This window comes from Ostrinia furnacalis, unplaced genomic scaffold (assembly GCF_004193835.3).
Source record: "Ostrinia furnacalis isolate ACB-3 unplaced genomic scaffold, ASM419383v2 OfSCF7680, whole genome shotgun sequence".
NCBI lineage: Eukaryota > Metazoa > Arthropoda > Insecta > Lepidoptera > Crambidae > Ostrinia > Ostrinia furnacalis.
This window is the reverse complement of record NW_021137919.1, coordinates 33,091-50,495: the sequence shown is the minus strand read 5'-3', so window position 1 is coordinate 50,495 and position 17,405 is coordinate 33,091. Positions and strand designations below refer to the sequence as shown.

The window sequence follows — 17,405 nt, the reverse complement described above, 5'->3', positions numbered from 1 at the left end:
TTTCTCATAAATATTTCAGGTAAGTAATATCGTCAATTTCACACAATTCATTTATTCTAAATGTATATTTTCGTATTTAAATTTATTAAACCTTTAATCATTATTAAAATATCCTAACTCGATCCATAAAACCTTATCCCGAAATAGGGGACATGAGTTCACGAACTTAGAATTAGAGCAAAATTTTATCACGAAACAGGATCCAAACAAGAGGTCCACAGAACATTAATATTTAAAAAAGTTCAAACTATATAACTTTTATTTATGTATTAAGTTACTGTCAAAAGACCAAAGTTTAGCACACAAAAGCTTTCATACTGATATCATGCTTGGTTATTTTTAAATAAAATGTTAAAGTCGTAAGTGCCTTAATATACCGAAGTAGGGGGCACTTACCTTAATCGTGTTTTTATTCTAACTTTGTAAATTATGTACTCGCATTTAGATTTATGTATTTTATCACCTTGCGCCTATGTGTCTAATTAACCAAGTCGTTAACCTGATCTACTCTACGTATTCCGTACTAACTGCTCTAATCTCCTGCAGTAACCATTGTTTCCGGAATTATCTTCTGAAGTTGATCTTCCTGTCGTTAGATACTTTTTGTCCTAAACCCTATTTCTGTTCCCAAACCCTTTTTATACGTGCGGTTCTTTAGCCATTCTTATTGATGCCAGCAATTTTCCATCTTTCATGTCATGGACAAACTCGTTGAAAAATAACGTAATACCATCACTACAGCAATTTCGCAACCTCACTCGATGCATCACAGCAGTCAAACGGTCGCCCGAGAGAAAACGAACGTTCGACTCGAGGCACTTTCCCCGCACTAGCCGCGTTTAAATTTTAAATTTTCATAAATAGAACTGAACTTTATGGTGCAATTCAAAATAATAGCGCACTTCCGCATCAATTTAGTGTTTTATTGATTTCTGTTTTTGTGTTGTCGATCAGTTATTAAAACCTGTTAGTTGTGAAAATGTGATCGATTTTTTTTAACAGTATTGTGTAATCGTTAAGACAATGTGAAAGTGAAATCCGTGGTTTTAAGAAAGGTAGGTGCTTAACGTGTTAACCAGTCAGTACTTAGTACTTGGTAGTACTGAGAACTTCTCCCACATGCCACATTTTAAAAAACGTGCTTGTGCTTTATCCAGTCGTTTGTCAATAAAGGCTCGGTTTGTTTGACCCAGACTGGAATCGAACTAGTGTCCACACATAAGGTGGCGCCCGCGCCGTTTCCGCGAACTTTCTTTATGTGTGCATTTACTAAGAACATACATTACTTCATGTTAACATCATCTTTTTTTTTTTTTTTCGTCGAAAATACATTGATTTGTATACCCACCAGCCGCGGGGGCGGTTAGTGGGTTATGTGGGGTTCTCCCTGCCAGAAGGGCAGGGCCTACCCACTAAAAACCTGACGTTGCCCTCGGTAGCCATATGAGTCGGGAACGCGGGCCATCACTATCGGCATTTTGCCTCAAGCATTCGTCCGCGTTCCCTGCTCGGCATTTCACTCGCTTAAACCAAGCCCAGCCCAACCAAGGCGTTATTACGCCTTCAACCTCCTGCGAGCGGCACGCAGGACACGTGCTGCGCCGTCGCGGCCTCTTTAGACGCCACCAGACACCCCCGTATCTGATGGCCGAGGCCTATTAGGAAGGGGCAGATGGAGGTCATAGAGCCTCCTTCTTTGCCCATGACGTCGGCGGCGGGCAATGGGTGCGTCGGGTGATGCTTCCCGCTCCCTCTCCGCCGCTTCCTTCTGTGAAATGACTGCTTCACAGAAGGTGAGAACTCCACGCCACGCCTCCTCTCCGTTGGTCATATGGTGGACTAAGACCGGTAGAGAGAGGTTATTTCCTATACATATATTGAGGGCCGCACGCTCATCCGCCCAAGCTGGGCATTCTTGGAGCGTGTGCTCAGCTGTATCCACAGTGTCAAGGTTGCAGTGATGGCAGCCTGGTACCTCTTCTCGGCCTATTCTGTGAAGGAAGGCCCCGAAACACCCGTGGCCTGTCAGTAGCTGGGTCATCCGGTAGGTTAGACGACCATGCCGACGTCGCAGCCACTCCGCTAGGACAGGCAGAAGTGCCTGCACAGTGCGACGCCCGACTTGACTAACGGCCAAGCGTCCTCTCCAGCATTCTAGGGCCATCTCCTCCAGCTCTTCTTTTTTAGCCTCATGTTAACATCATCCCTGAGGGAGGCCTTTGTCCAGCAGTGGACATCATTTGGCTGGAACGAATGAATGAATAGGTGTAAGCTCCTGGAGCCTGGAGCTTTTCGGCCTGACACGCATAATTCGTTCATATTTCCATGACAAAAAATGCTTTTTCAAGTTACTCCTTAACACATATAGCCAGGATACAGAAAGTCCCACCAATATCGGTACAGCCGTTTCGGATTACGAACATAAACACGGAGAAAATAGAGATAAATAGTATTTTTACAGAACTCCAGTAAACATGTTCCCACTATGCTCTCCACCAGTTTATAGCTTTTTTAGTAAAAGTAATGCAATGCAATCCATTTCAATTACTCGTCGTCCAAAAAAGGACATCTACTTACTTAGAAATCAGCAATCTAGAGTTTCCGTAACACTGCATTCCATAATTAATTAAATTGGATTCAAATACGTAAATATTAAGGAGAAATGGGACATTTATTGCCTTCTTTAGAAACTCGTGCGTGTAAAACTATTCGGACCATCCTGTACCTACTTGCACATAAAGGCACATATTATTATTATATCTTCAATTGATTTTGAGGCTTATACTGCTATGTCAAAAGGTTCAAAAGACATTGGGGAATACCACAATTATGTGACAGTTGACCTGCAGCCGACAGTAACATACTTAGTTAGGCACTTGTAACACCATTCCTTATCGCAATCACTAAACTGTTTTTGAGTAAGTTTAAAGTAACTTTCAATAACTTAAAAGCTTTGTGATAACGTTATTTGTTTTAATTCAGCTATCGCAGACTGACCAAATACCTAACCTATGCATTTTTGGTCTGTAAATAATTGAAAATCCAGTTCAACAGTTAATTAAAATTCAATAGTTATTCTGCCTGAAGTAAGTACCCCTACTAACACATTAAGTACCTACATAAACTAAGTTCTTTTTTTATAATAAAAGGAGACCGGTTTTATAAATAGTATAACTATAATAGAGTGATAATTAGGTTTTTGCTCGAATTATACAGGTTGAATGCATTTTGGAATGTTAAAAATATACATTTTAAATCGTTATTATTTGCATTACACATTTAAGGTGTAGTAATTAACTGGATAATTAACTACTGGAGATTTAATTGTGCATATACATAAAATGCAGAATTAACAAAATAAATATAACCTAATAAGCGACGATAGCCGAACGGTGAAGGTGTCGGACTAGCCGACTCGTGATCCGAGTCTATTCCGCTTTGACTAGCTAAGTAAGTTGTAGAATAATAAATAATAATAATAATAAATAAATCTTTGGACAATTTCACACAGCGCCAGCTAGCCCCAAAGTAAGCAACTTAATGCTTGAGTTATGGGTGCTAGCTTAACGGATATACTACTTATATACTTTTTTTTTTTTTTTTAAGTAGAAGCAATAAAGAACTTCATTTATTTATTTGATCACCTGGATTTGATCACCCGGGTGATCAAAGTGGACTTTGATCGCTTGAGTGATCAAATCCAGGTGATCAAAGTGGAATAGACCGCATATTTACTCGTAGCATACCACGAAGGGTTAACGGGACTATTAGGAATTTGTGCTACAAATTCTTAAAAAAAATTTAGATAACAGATCCCAGTAAAATTTTTAGAAAAGGAAACAAGCAAAAGATGCAGTTAGCAATCTTGTAAAGTAATTTATCTGTCAGCGATTTGTGATTTGCATAGGTACCTACAATTTGTTCAATCACCTTGCCCCGTGCCTTCGGGCGGATCTATTGTTTTATCATTTTTACTACATTAATAACCGTGTAATTATCTAATTACATGATTGCAAATACCTAGAAATGGCTTGCTTTATTGCAATCATCATCTTAGTACTTGTTGTGAACGCCGATTTTCAGTGTCATTATTACACAAAAAAAAGTTTGCGTTCACTTCATTGTACTATTTGTTAAAATATTTATCAAATACCTAGTTTATGCAGTACATAGGCCCTGTCCAGTAGTGTCCAGACAACTTACACGTCCCAAATATGTATTATAGCTTGCCCTTCCACCACTTCGGGACTTTTGCGCTTTTGACATTTTGCGCCTAAACCACAGCATTTTAAAAGGGCTGGTGCTGAGAAGAAGTGGCGGAAGAAACCAAAAGATAATACACATAAAAAATAAAGTAGAATTTGGGCAGTTGATATTTTTAAGGAACAAACACTTTAAGGAACAAATTCCATGAAAACTCTTCATTTTAAACCTGAAAATATTAGATTAGATAAATCTAAGATGAAAACCCAATTAATATTCAGTTAATAACAGTAAAATTAAATTATTTAATTTTTGAAATAAAATACACCGTAAAGTTCCTATCAGTCATGATAAGTAAGTCATTTGAATATTTTTTGAGTACTCAGTTGTTAACGTAAATTAAATATTGAAATAAAAATTTACCGTTTGTCCAACAATGGAACTCGTTGTTAATGTAGGAGTTACTTAGCGGTTTTTCTACTCTTCAAAGCGTGTTTGCTGTCAAATAAAAAAAGAATTACTTACAAAGCCGCCATTGGCCAGTTATAAAATCTATGTATCTATCTATCTTCTATAAATAAAAATGAATTGATGTTCGTTAGTCTGATTAAAACTCGAGAACGGCTGGGCCGATTGAGCTGATTTTGGTTTTAAAATGTTTGTCGTAGTCCAGGGTAGGTCTAAACGGTGAGCAAATACGCGCGCGATATTGTTTTTCTGTGACAGACAAAATTCCACGCGGGCGAAGCCGCAGCGGGCGGAAAGCTAGTAAAAAATAAAAACATGATTTCCGTATCTGAGAAAAATATAATAATTTATAGAATTTTGCTGTTTTAACCGTTTTAACAATAGCCCTATGAAATATTAATTAGGTATCTACTTTATAGTGAAAAAATAAGCACTTCTAGGTGCCAAAAAGTATCTGACGATATTACATACAAGTAATCGTTTTCTAATTTCCTACTGCGTGAAATTATTTCAGTAAACAATTATAATGATTTCCTTATAAACACAAACTTAGCATTTCCCATAATACTACGTGCCGGAATGTAAGCTAGTTAAAATTGACAAACTTACCAAGACCCCTTGTTGGGAACATCCGCCTTAGAAACCAGAGGTCATCTTAGGCGGAATCCGCCCAAATTAAATTAAAGTATGAATATGTCATTCGTGGGCAGAGACCTTTTGTAATTGGATCCAGTATAAATAGATCTTCATGCTTTAAAAGCTTCATACATTTGACAGGTCTTATAAGTTTGGAAGTGTTCACCAGTATAGTTGGAGCTGTGCTTCAAAACAGTTTCATACAAAATGAAGGCCAATTGGAATTGGTTTGAAACCTATCACCAATGTCAAGGTTACTATGAGGAAAAAAAATTGCAGCTTAAAACCGTGATCGCAGAACGTAAATGGTTTAGTCTACAGTCAGTTCTGTATGAACAAAGTTAAAATAACTAAATAAATAAATATTAATTAAAGTTGAGTAGTGCCAATAAAGTGCCTGTGCTAGTGATCAAAAGGTGTATTTTTATTTGGTGAGATGCGAACTTTTAATTATTTAATTAGTAACATATGAAAGAGTTAATTTTAATTCAGGCTTTTATTTTTAATTACATTCTAAATTAAAGTTTTCATTTAAATTTGAAAGAAATTAAACATTAGGAAATCTACATAAATATTTATCATTTTATGTAGGTACAATAATTTAGTTTATAATAAAGCATGTTAATAGGTAGGTACCTAATTTTATTTCTACCAAAAATATTTTAAGCTTCAAGAAAAACTTTCATTCATAAGAATTCTAAATGAATTAGGTAATAATTAATTCAGAGTAGCCGCATTTGAGCAATTACAAGTCGATAGAATTTATCTTAACCCATTACTTCCCAATCATCGAAAACTTTGGATTTTTTAATCAAATTTTGAAACTAAGTTCATAATAAGCTAAGAAAAAATATATAAATACAAACAAAAAAATAAAAAAGTACCTTTAATGCTGAGTCAGCCTGTCCTATAAATATGACAGTGGGGACATGTGATCAGAAGTAATAAAAGATAACAATTAGGTAGATACATAATAAGAAAAAGAGCTGACCTATTCAAAAATTTGTCCGTAAACAAAACAGTCTTAAACATAAAGTTTTAGGAACTTATTTTGTATGGTAAGGTATAAAACAAGAGTATAAGGTATAAAATAATAGCGCAAAAAGTAAGAGTTTTTTTTACAATCTTGTCCCTGGCAAAGCCTCTATTTGTCCCTCTTCGATTTTAGTTTACATTCGTGTTGTGGATGTAAATACTTCTCAATCAGCTAGGCCTAGTATTCATCTAATAATAATAAAAAATCAGGCATGTAAGTTGACTATTCGCGAATCGCGCCACAGTGACCAAATTAGCACAGAAATTTAAAACAATCATAACTCGAAAACTATAAAAAATCGCGGAACATACATGGATGGGGATGATTTAGATAGCCCTAGTGATGCTCTACCTCTGGGCTTGGGCTTGACACTACTTTTTGGGACACCCTGTATGTATAGTGAAGTGATCAATATTGTCAAACCTGACAGGTTGTAAAAGGCGTTCTGATGTACTGGGTGTAGGTTTGCCTGCCTTGCCTTCCGATTTTTTCATCCAAGAAACACAAAACCCTACGCATGAAATCTAGAATAGGGATGGTCCATCTTTATTTACCTCGTTGTAAATAATCCATGCATTCAGTAGGGACATGGCTAAAACACGAATGGCTGAGGCCAATACCAATTTTTGCCTTTGAAGCGGATCGTCATCGTCGATCGTCTTCCTCGTCCTCATCACATAACGTCGTTGACGAGTGAAAACCTCGTAAGTCGAATTTTTACCAAAAACATTTTAATGTTCAAGTAAGAAAACCTTACATAGCTCGTAGAGACGATGACCGTTGGGGCAGGCCTCCTACTAGGTGGACCGACGATCTGGTAAAGGTCGCGGGAAGAGCCTGGATGCGGGCAGCGCAGGACCGTGCATTGTGGAAAACCTTGGAGGAGGCCTTTGTCCAGCAGTGGACGTCATTTGGCTGAAACGAACGAACGAAGAAAACCTCTCTAACGCACATTTCGAGCTCACCTTTAATCGAAAGGAATGATTGATTGATTATAGTGCCATCTATTGCGTTCAATGAAAACCTTATAAAAATATTCAGGGAACGGTTTTTTGTCTCTTCTGAAAAATTTTGTTTTTGGTACTCCCGAGCTTTTCACTCATCAACGACGATAAAAAGTTCTCGAATATCGATAGAACGAAGATTTTCCGTCCAACTGCGTACTTAATCATCTTTTCCGTGTTTTGCGGAATAAAAGTAATTAATAAGGCAATAACCCATGCGCAAAAATGCTGTAATACAGTTCTGTGTGCTAAAGGTATTGTTATTCATATTTGTAGATGTCATAATAAATAAGCGTACACCTGCATGTTTTCAGAGATGCAAATGAAAACACAGCTGCACAGTAATGATGTCATTTTGTTACCAACTTGTTCGCCAACTGCTGGCTACATTTTCGGGGTAATCTATATATATAAAAATGAAACCCGTTTCGCGTTGTCACGGCATCACGTGTGAACGGCTGAACCGATTTCGATAATTCTTTGTTTTAAATGTTTGTGGAAGTCCAAGGATGGTTCTTACGGAAAAAAATATTAAGAAAATCTCTACGCTAAGGCGGTACGAAGTTCGCCGGGTCAGCTAGTTTTATATATTTTCTCAAATAAGCAGTTGGACAAAAGTTTAGCTATCTTACATAAAAAATGGAATAAAATGCCAAGCCGTTAACCGTATGATACCTAAAAATTTTCCGTTTATAATGCATGCATGTGACTGTGACCGACCTAAAAGCTGTAATTTATTGTTCGTTAAATTTCCAGATCGAGAAGCGTAATTTTTTAAATTGTGCTTCATCAAATTCTAAGTTGAAAAGAATTTGCTTAAATTAACCAGTGCTTCTCAAAGTTTTTCATTAATTTCAGTACCAATACCTACCCATCATTTTAGCTACAAGACGTCTACTGCTGAACATAGGCCTCCCCCAATGATCACATCGCCCGGGGTTGGTATATCTATCCAATCATTTAAAATTCAATCATTGGAAAGCTAATTTCATTGACATGGATTTATTGGAAGACTAGCTGTGCCCGCGACTTCGTATGCGTGGAAATCAAATCGTAATTTTACCATTTTTTCTCACCGCTTAAACCTTCCCTGGACTACAACAATTATTTAAAAACCAAAATCAGCGATATCGATCCAGCCATTCTCGAGTTTTAGCGAGACTAACGAACTGCAATTCATTTTTATTATACAGAAGATTTACAGAAATTCGGAAATCTTTGAATGCAGTTTTCTTTCTGTTAAAAAATGAAGGGATGTTTTCTTTAAGTATTCTATCTACAGTATTAAGAGTACTTACTTTCCCTAATGGTAGCATTACAAAATTCCACCCTGTATAGCTTAGTACGAAGGGTTAATAGGATTGTTAGTAATTAGTGCAATACAAGGTTGTTAGTTATTATTGTAAAGAAAACGTAATAACTTTTAAACTAAGCGGTATATCCTGATAAAATAAAAACAGTAATAATGCAAAATAACAGGCGATACTAAAAAAATACATGAAATATACAAAAAATGCCAACAAATAATAAAAAATTGTACTTTTTGAAAAAAATCTGCTTTTAAATTCGTGTTTTTTTGGTTATTTGATAAANCAAGACTGAATAGATGGCAAATATTACAGTTGGACCAAAGATGCTAGTGGCTTGGACTGAATATTGGAATGCTACGTGAATTAGTAAAAACCGAGGGAGAGAATTTACTGGAATACCCCTCCTCATGAACACAAACAAAAAAAGCAAGACAAAACATCTGATTATGACCTAAGTCGATTGCAGATATAAAAAGGGGAAAAAAAAAACTTCTAGCACGGTCTGTGAGCACGTAGAATTTTGTCCAATGACCCCAAGCTACCCATCCTTATCGGTCGCGCGTAATAGACATGTTGACACCACCACTCAATGAGGGCTATCGTTTTTATACTTAACAGTTGGCACCCCTGGCGATTGACAGGACCTCACTCTACAGTGGCGCCATCTTGATGAGTGCAAATGCGATAGTCCTCCTACCACTTTAGCGCTCACCAGCCGGCGCCACTGTCTTCGCTACTAGCAAGTGACAGGACCTTACTCTACAGTGGCGCCAACTGGTGAGCGCTAAAACGATAGCCCTCATTGACGTACTTTTTAAAACTGTCAAAACGAAACTCTCCCATAGATTTTGTATGGCATTACAAGCAAGTGACGTCACTATTTTGTCAACTCAATCAAACTACTCTTTTCAATTACAATGCGAACAAAAATCGTAATTTACAGGTAATTTAAGATGAATTAAGTTTTTAAGACCTGAATGTAAGGTCTTTTTAAAACAGTTGTGGTTCAGAATTATTGGGGTATGGTGTCAAACTGTCTATTATACAGTGTGAGTCACGTTAAAGTGTACATATGAAAATAGATGAAACTAGACCTATTTTTATCGACAAAAAAGAGGTCAAAAATTTTTTGAGATTTTTTTTTAATTTTTTATAGAATTTTTTTTCTTTGAATTACTTATTGTAAAGAAAACGTAATAACTTTTAAACGAAGCGGTATATCCTGATAAAATAAAAACAGTAATAATGCTAAATAACAGGCAATACTAAAAAAATACATAAAATACACAAAAAATGCCAACAAATAATAAAAAATGATACTTTTTGAAAAAAATCTGCTTAAAAATTCGTGTTTTTTTGGTTATTTTATAAATTTCTCCAAAAAATGCCCCTATAACCGGTGGTTTTTATTACTTTGTATTATTTTCTATCGTATTATCTTTGTAAAACCAAAAATAACATGTCTCTATACCTATCACAACATTTGTTATGATCGTTTGAACAAAGGCCTGCCACAACATTATTCTCCGCTACAGGTAGAGACAATTTAAATTTTAACTAAAATGCTTATTTTACTTCGAAATCTTTTGTTTTTATTTGAAATCTAACTTGTATTTATCAAAATCACAAATGTAGAGCCATTTTCAGTTTCGAAGCTTTGAATGGCGCGCCCGGAAAGGCTTAGTTCAAACGATCATTGCAAACGTTGTGATAGGGATAGAGACATGCGATTTTTGGTTTTACGAAGGTAATACGATAGAGAATAATACAAAGTAATAAAAACCACCGGTTATAGGGGCATTATAGGGGCAGACATAACCAAAAAAAACACGAATTTAAAAGCAGATTTTTTTCAAAAAGTATCATTTTTTATTATTTGTTGGCCTTTTTTGTTGTGTATTTTATGTATTTTTTTTGTATCGCCTGTTATTTAGCATTATTACTGTTTTTATTTTATCAGGATATACCGCTTAGTTTAACAGTTATTACGTTTTATTTACAATAAGTAATTGGAAGAAAAAAAATTATATAATTTTTTTTTAAAAAATCTCAAATTTTTTTTACCTCTTTTTTGTCTATAAAAATAGGTCTAGTTTCATCTATTTTGATATGTACACTTTAACGTGACTCACACTGTATGTAAATGTGATGTCGCTCTGTTTGTCAAATAAAAAATTGTTTACTTTTACTTTTACTTTTACAATACAAATCACTAATAAATATTTTAAATTAATAAAGTATTTTCCTATAAATCAACACCAGCGTGTAGTGGTGAAGTGGCCCTATACGTCACTACATTGTGCTAGAACAATTAATATTAATTATCGAGTAGCAAAAGGTCCGGTTTCTGAATTGAGATTTTTGACTGAAACGTGCTCTTCTTTATGTGGATTATTATCACTCAGATGAAGAAAGTGGATTTTTTAGTGTTCTCATTTCACCTCGGAACCATTTCACCCAGCTTCATTGTAACTACAGATGATAGAGTCAACTAAACGGTCACCTTTGTTCACCTTGAACAGATGCGAAGACCTGGATGAATTAATTACTAGGTGAACAAAGGTAATCTATAGTCGAGTCAATTTACCTGGGTGATATCACCTGGGAGAAATGGTTCCGAGGTTAAATGGGGACACTAAAAATTCCACTTCTTTCACCCAGATGAACAAAGCATATTTGAGTATTAAACTCAAATTATTGATTTATTTGCATGGTAAGTGACAGTAAGTATTTGAACTTTTCTAAATTCAACTTTCAGTAGACACCATTCTCATACCCTCCGTTTATTTAACTTAACTTTTTGCACTAATTTTTTGCCAATGCCAATAAAGAATGCATTATCTACCAGTCAACTACAGTTTACCGAGATTTGCAAGGACCTAGCAAATGTCCAACCGCTTCTAGAACAAAAGCAAATGAAATTCTACGCAAAGCTGCAAGCTATAATATAATTATTATTTATGGAAGCCATTGTTGCAGCCGTGACTTGAGACAATTATTGAGTGATTTATCAAGGATACTGAAGTTATAACGCGAATAAACCAACAGCTAATTAACTAGGTAAATAAAGTTATTTTAAAATTTGAGTTCCTTGTCAGGACTACGGAACCCTAAAAAGCACATCGTCAAACTTGAAAGTTTTTAAACGAAATCAATGATCCCTTAAATAAACAACTTGAAATAATCGAACTAAGTACCTAAGGCGGGACTCGAACCCACGATTTTTCCTGGAATATCCTGGAAATATTTTTCAGGATGAAAACTATTCGATAATTATTATCCCCCGAGGGGGTGAAGAGGGGGTGTGACATGTGACATGTTCATATGGAGAAACAATATTTGCTTAAGTAAGGTATAAAATATCAAAATTGCTCTAATTTTGTAATTAAATTCATTTTATGCTAAACCTCAAGGAAGGTTCGAGGAAGGATTATGCTATAACATAAATATGTAGCGAAGACAAACGATTTATAATGCAGAAAAATTTAAATACTTACATAATAGGTATTAGTACGTAGTACTTATTATTATTCTGTGGTATTAGGTACATTCTAGATATGCATAATAAGTATATGAATAGCGTTAAAAATTAGTTTAGTCAGACTTAAAATGATATCAATACAGAAAATATAAAAGAAAGAAAAATAATATTTTATCTGTTTAAAATTATAATCTGTAGCGTGCAAAAACGTGAATAATTTATGTAAATAGGTACTTTATTTAATGAGCTAGTGTTACTTAAATTTCATAAAATCATTATATTTTAGCACCACGTAAGTACCTACCTAACTTACACAGAGTTTATCTGAACAATCGAGTTTATAAAACATGCAATTTTTCGTATTTCTGAATCAACGCAGCACTGGAAATGCGCACGCTACATTTACATTAATATTTCTTATCTTATGCGTTACTTAAGATTATACTTGTGTTAGTTATATTTTATCTTTTTAGAGTTCCATTATCTTCCAAAAACATGTTTATACAGTTATGAAAATTTCTAGCGTTAAGAGTTGCATCTCTTTAGTTCGATTTTTTTTAGTTTTTAACTTCATTTTAATATGATACTGAAAATACTTATCATACGGAACCGTATTTATGCGAGTTACAGTTACCACTTGGTCGGTTTTTGGTTTATAATTACCACAGTAACACCCAGTTGCAGAAACAGACTTTAAATTTTAATGATTTCATTAAACTCTAATGAATCATTAACTTGTTGCACAAACCAACATTAACAAAGATTTTAATGCCTCATTAAATTTTAGTAATGAAGTGTCAATCTTGCACATTAGCTTTGCGTTGCACAAAACGTCATTAGCGCTAAATGAGCGTCTATTTTGACAGTTTGTTCAATTTATTATTCTAACAATAGAAAAGAAACAAAAATATCCACAAAGATTTAACCCTTATTCAACCGCCTCTGTGGTCTAGTGGTAAGACCACCTGCTTCAGATGCAGAGGTCCCTGGTTCGATTCCCAGTGGGGGCAGATTTTTCTGTTCGGTTTGGTTGGTGGTAGGGCTTGTTCTAAGTTCGCCTGGCTAGCTACTACCATTTTACCTAAGTCTGTCGCCATAACAACAATGTTAACAGCATTGTTGTGTTCCGGCAGTTAGAGGTAAGATAGCCAGTTCCTCCGTGGTTGAGGATTCCGGGTGAAGCTCGCTTCCTGTCCACCTTCGGCCTGATCGTCACTTACCATCAGGTGAAATACAGGTCAGCTTCCTCGTTGTGGGTAAAAAAAAATGCGAGCTGGCTGGTATGCATTTTTTTTACAAAGTTGAAGTGGATTTTGGGTAATTGTGGGTCACTTATTTCATATTTTTGATCAAAATTAATAAAAAATAGGGGACGGGGTAGTTTTTTGGGTGGTAAATAATTTACCATTACACTGGTCAACAGTGGTTTTGGTGCCAAGGAACTGTATATATTTTTTGATTGAGGACCTTATGCTGGTTGCTTTAGTAGCAAATTTGTTGATTTCCTACGTGTGGTTTTCTAGATTTTGACGTGTATAGAAAAATACAAAATTTCACCAAAATCAGCGTTTATAATATTTTGAAATGCTTAAAAACTTTATTTTTCACGACTTTTGTGAATGAGGTGTAATGGAACTATCACGTTACATCCTCCAGCAGTAATCAGCCATCATATACCGATCCCATCTGCCTTGGTACCTCTCTTCTAATGGTTTTTAGGTCTTGACAGCATCGCTCTCCCTATTCTTAGCTATAGCATGCTATAGTGACCCAAGTCAAGCATGCTATAGGTAAAGATGACTGTGGAGGTAGTGCTCTTTGATAAAAATTATGACATCCTGAGTTTTTAAGGCATGTCTCACAATTTCAGAGTAGTTACTGGACTAGTGATTTCCGAAAAAAATTTTTTAATTTCAATTAACAAAATCTATGCAAATCGTTCCAAATAGTCCATCGAACTTAAGAAATCAGAATCTTTTATTAATATTGTTATTTATGGACCATTAAAAATTACTTAAAAAATTAATACTAACTTCCTGCCCCGTACAACCAAACTGTGGAATGGACTGTCATCTGCGGTGTTTCCGGACGGATACGACCTGCAAGCTTTCAAGAGGAGAGCGTATCTTTACCTTAAAGGCCGGCAACGCACCTGTAACGCCCCTGGGTCTGCGGGTGTCTATGGGCGACGGTAATCACTTACCATCAGGTGATCCGTCTGCTCGTTTGCCTCCTGTCACATAAAAAAAAAATTAAAAAAAAAATATGCTCAAACTAGGATTTTTTTTGTTCTTTCCTCACTTTCTCCACTCTGAACTTCATGTTACGGCTTCTTTGACCATTGTAACATTGCCTTAAGTATTCACAGAAGATTATAAAAACAATTTTGGGTATCCATGGCTTGAATACAACCACAATTTCCGACTGAAAGTAAGAAAAATAAGCACTTTTAATAAAATCTTGCCTGAATTTTTGAACTTTTTAACTGTGTACACACCACCAATGTAACAAAAATACATTTTGATTATTGAGACAACTTCTTGGCAATGTAGAGTTGTAGACATGATATTAAAATAAATGCATTTATAAAAATGTACCGAGAACACTACAAACTGTGCAACCAAAGTACCGATTAAAGCTAAATTTTAAAACTGAGGGTAGATCCAAAACTACACGTAGGAAAAAAAAAAGAAAAATATTTTTATTATTACTAATACACACTTAATAATAAACTATCAACAGAATCTCGGCACCATTTTCATTTTGATTTTTTGTTGACCAGTGTTATCCATTCATGACTACCAATTATTAAATGTTGGTGGTAAAATAGTTACCAGTGTCGATCTTGGTTTGTTTTTGGTTCTTGACTAGTGACTTTCTCTTGGTTCTACCTATATCTTACTAAATATTTTGGGAATTAAAAAATATTAATATTAGTTATTATGCTTACAATTATTATGCTTACCTTGATTCTGAAGCTAACAATTCACTAATTACGTAACGTCAAAACGTTATGTAAATAGTTATAAGAAAAAATTCTCCAAATATTTATTTAGTTTTATTTGTGCACATACAAAAAACAACAGTTTTTTATATCATGAAACTTTTGTCATGACGGGATTTGGACAGTGGTAAACTATTTACCACTTCTTTAAAATGTCTAAATTATATGAATAAATCAATTGCAGACGCTGTCTATGAGTGAGATTATGCAATAAATGTTATAGTTTAGGAATTTGAATCGAAAAAACACTTATCAGAATTTTCGTTGAACAAAGTTTCAAAAATACCAAAAACGCGCGGTAAGAACTTGTTCACACCAAAACCGTTTGGTTGACTTTGACATTACCTGACAGTGACAAATGACGTTGAAAAGTTGTAAAATGGCATAGATAAGTAAAAAAATATATTTAAAATTTTAACCCTTTTCTTGGCATTGTGCATTTAAAGATACGTTGACCAAAACAAAAATATGGGGGAGAAACCAAAAAATATTTTCAAATGTTTTTTTAATATAATGTTAGCCCAAATACTACAGATTGTGTTACACAGTATACAGGGTGACAGGTAAAGCGATACATTCCTTGAAAGGGGTTAAAGTAGAGCTTATTTGCAGTCATTTAAGTCATATGACACCATGTCCGAAACTTGTTCATTTCCAAGTTATTCAAGATTTAAGTATTTTTAAAAAAATCTCCAGTTTTTATGTTAAAATGTACCCTTGTAATGAAGAATACGGAATAATGTTAACTTTTTTGTTGTATTCGTATAGCTAAATAATAAGATTGACATTTTAAATTAAAATTTGCAAGAAAGAATCGTCATTGCTCAAGTAAAAGCTAAAAAACCATGTATTATCAACCGACTTCAAAAAAGGAGGAGGTTCTCAATTCGACCCGTATGTTTTTTTTTTTTCTATGTTTGTTACGCGATAACTCCGCCAATTATGAACCGATTTGAACAAATCTTTTTTCGGCGTATAGGTAATACCTCAAGGGTGGTCCCATTTAAATTTAATAATAAAAAAAACAACCCCCAAGGGTGGAAAATTGGGGATGAACTTTTTTATACGCAATATCTCCGCCGATTTGAAACCAATTTGAACGATTATTTTTTTGTTGAATAGGTATTATCAAAAGGGTGGTTTCATGCAAATTTGAAGAAAATATTTCACCCCCAAGGGTGGAAAATTGGGGATGAACTTTTTTATACGCAATATCTCCGCCGATTATGAACCAATTTTTTTTGGTCTCAGTGTACTGCCTACCTTCAGTGGTAACATCAAGGTAATAATTAGTTAACTAAAAAGCAAGAAATAAGTAAAATTTTATAAAAAAAAATAAAACCGACTCCAAAAAACCTACACTAAAACGTAGAAAATAATTACTAATTACCTACTTATTTATTAGGACGAATTATTAATATTTATGTAGGTATACCATGATTGATACTTCTGGAGTCGGTGCCAAGATTATGAAACATGTAAAGTTTGTCGGCACCGACTCCAGAAGTATCAATCATGGTATACCTACATAAATATTAATAATTCGTCCTAATAAATAAGTAGGTAATTAGTAATTATTTTCTACGTTTTAGTGTAGGTTTTTTGGAGTCGGTTTTATTTTTTTTTATAAAATTTTACTTATTTCTTGCTTTTTAGTTAACTAATTATTACCTTGATGTTACCACTGAAGGTAGGCAGTACACTGAGACCAAAAAAAATTGGTTCATAATCGGCGGAGATATTGCGTATAAAAAAGTTCATCCCCAATTTTCCACCCTTGGGGGTGAAATATTTTCTTCAAATTTGCATGAAACCACCCTTTTGATAATACCTATTCAACAAAAAAATAATCGTTCAAATTGGTTTCAAATCGGCGGAGATATTGCGTATAAAAAAGTTCATCCCCAATTTTCCACCCTTGGGGGTTGTTTTTTTTATTATTAAATTTAAATGGGACCACCCTTGAGGTATTACCTATACGCCGAAAAAAGATTTGTTCAAATCGGTTCATAATTGGCGGAGTTATCGCGTAACAAACATAGAAAAAAAAAAAACATACGGGTCGAATTGAGAACCTCCTCCTTTTTTGAAGTCGGTTGATAATACATGGTTTTTTAGCTTTTACTTGAGCAATGACGATTCTTTCTTGCAAATTTTAATTTAAAATGTCAATCTTATTATTTAGCTATACGAATACAACAAAAAAGTTAACATTATTCCGTATTCTTCATTACAAGGGTACATTTTAACATAAAAACTGGAG

General features: G+C 34.7%; 1 protein-coding gene across 2 annotated transcripts in view; it reads left to right on the top strand.

Annotated features, from left to right (window-relative positions):
• The first annotated feature begins 784 nt into the window (after positions 1–784).
• LOC114365899 (facilitated trehalose transporter Tret1) overlaps positions 785–17,405 on the top strand; it is a 29,518-nt gene continuing 12,897 nt past the window's right edge. Inside the window, exon 1 of one of the 2 annotated variants that reach the window (XM_028322603.1) lies at positions 785–1,055. The gene's annotated coding sequence lies outside the window, so the exon portion shown is untranslated. Of the gene's footprint in view, positions 1,056–5,646; positions 5,739–17,405 lie in introns of those variants that run through there. The other variant, XM_028322604.1, reaches the window with a different exon arrangement.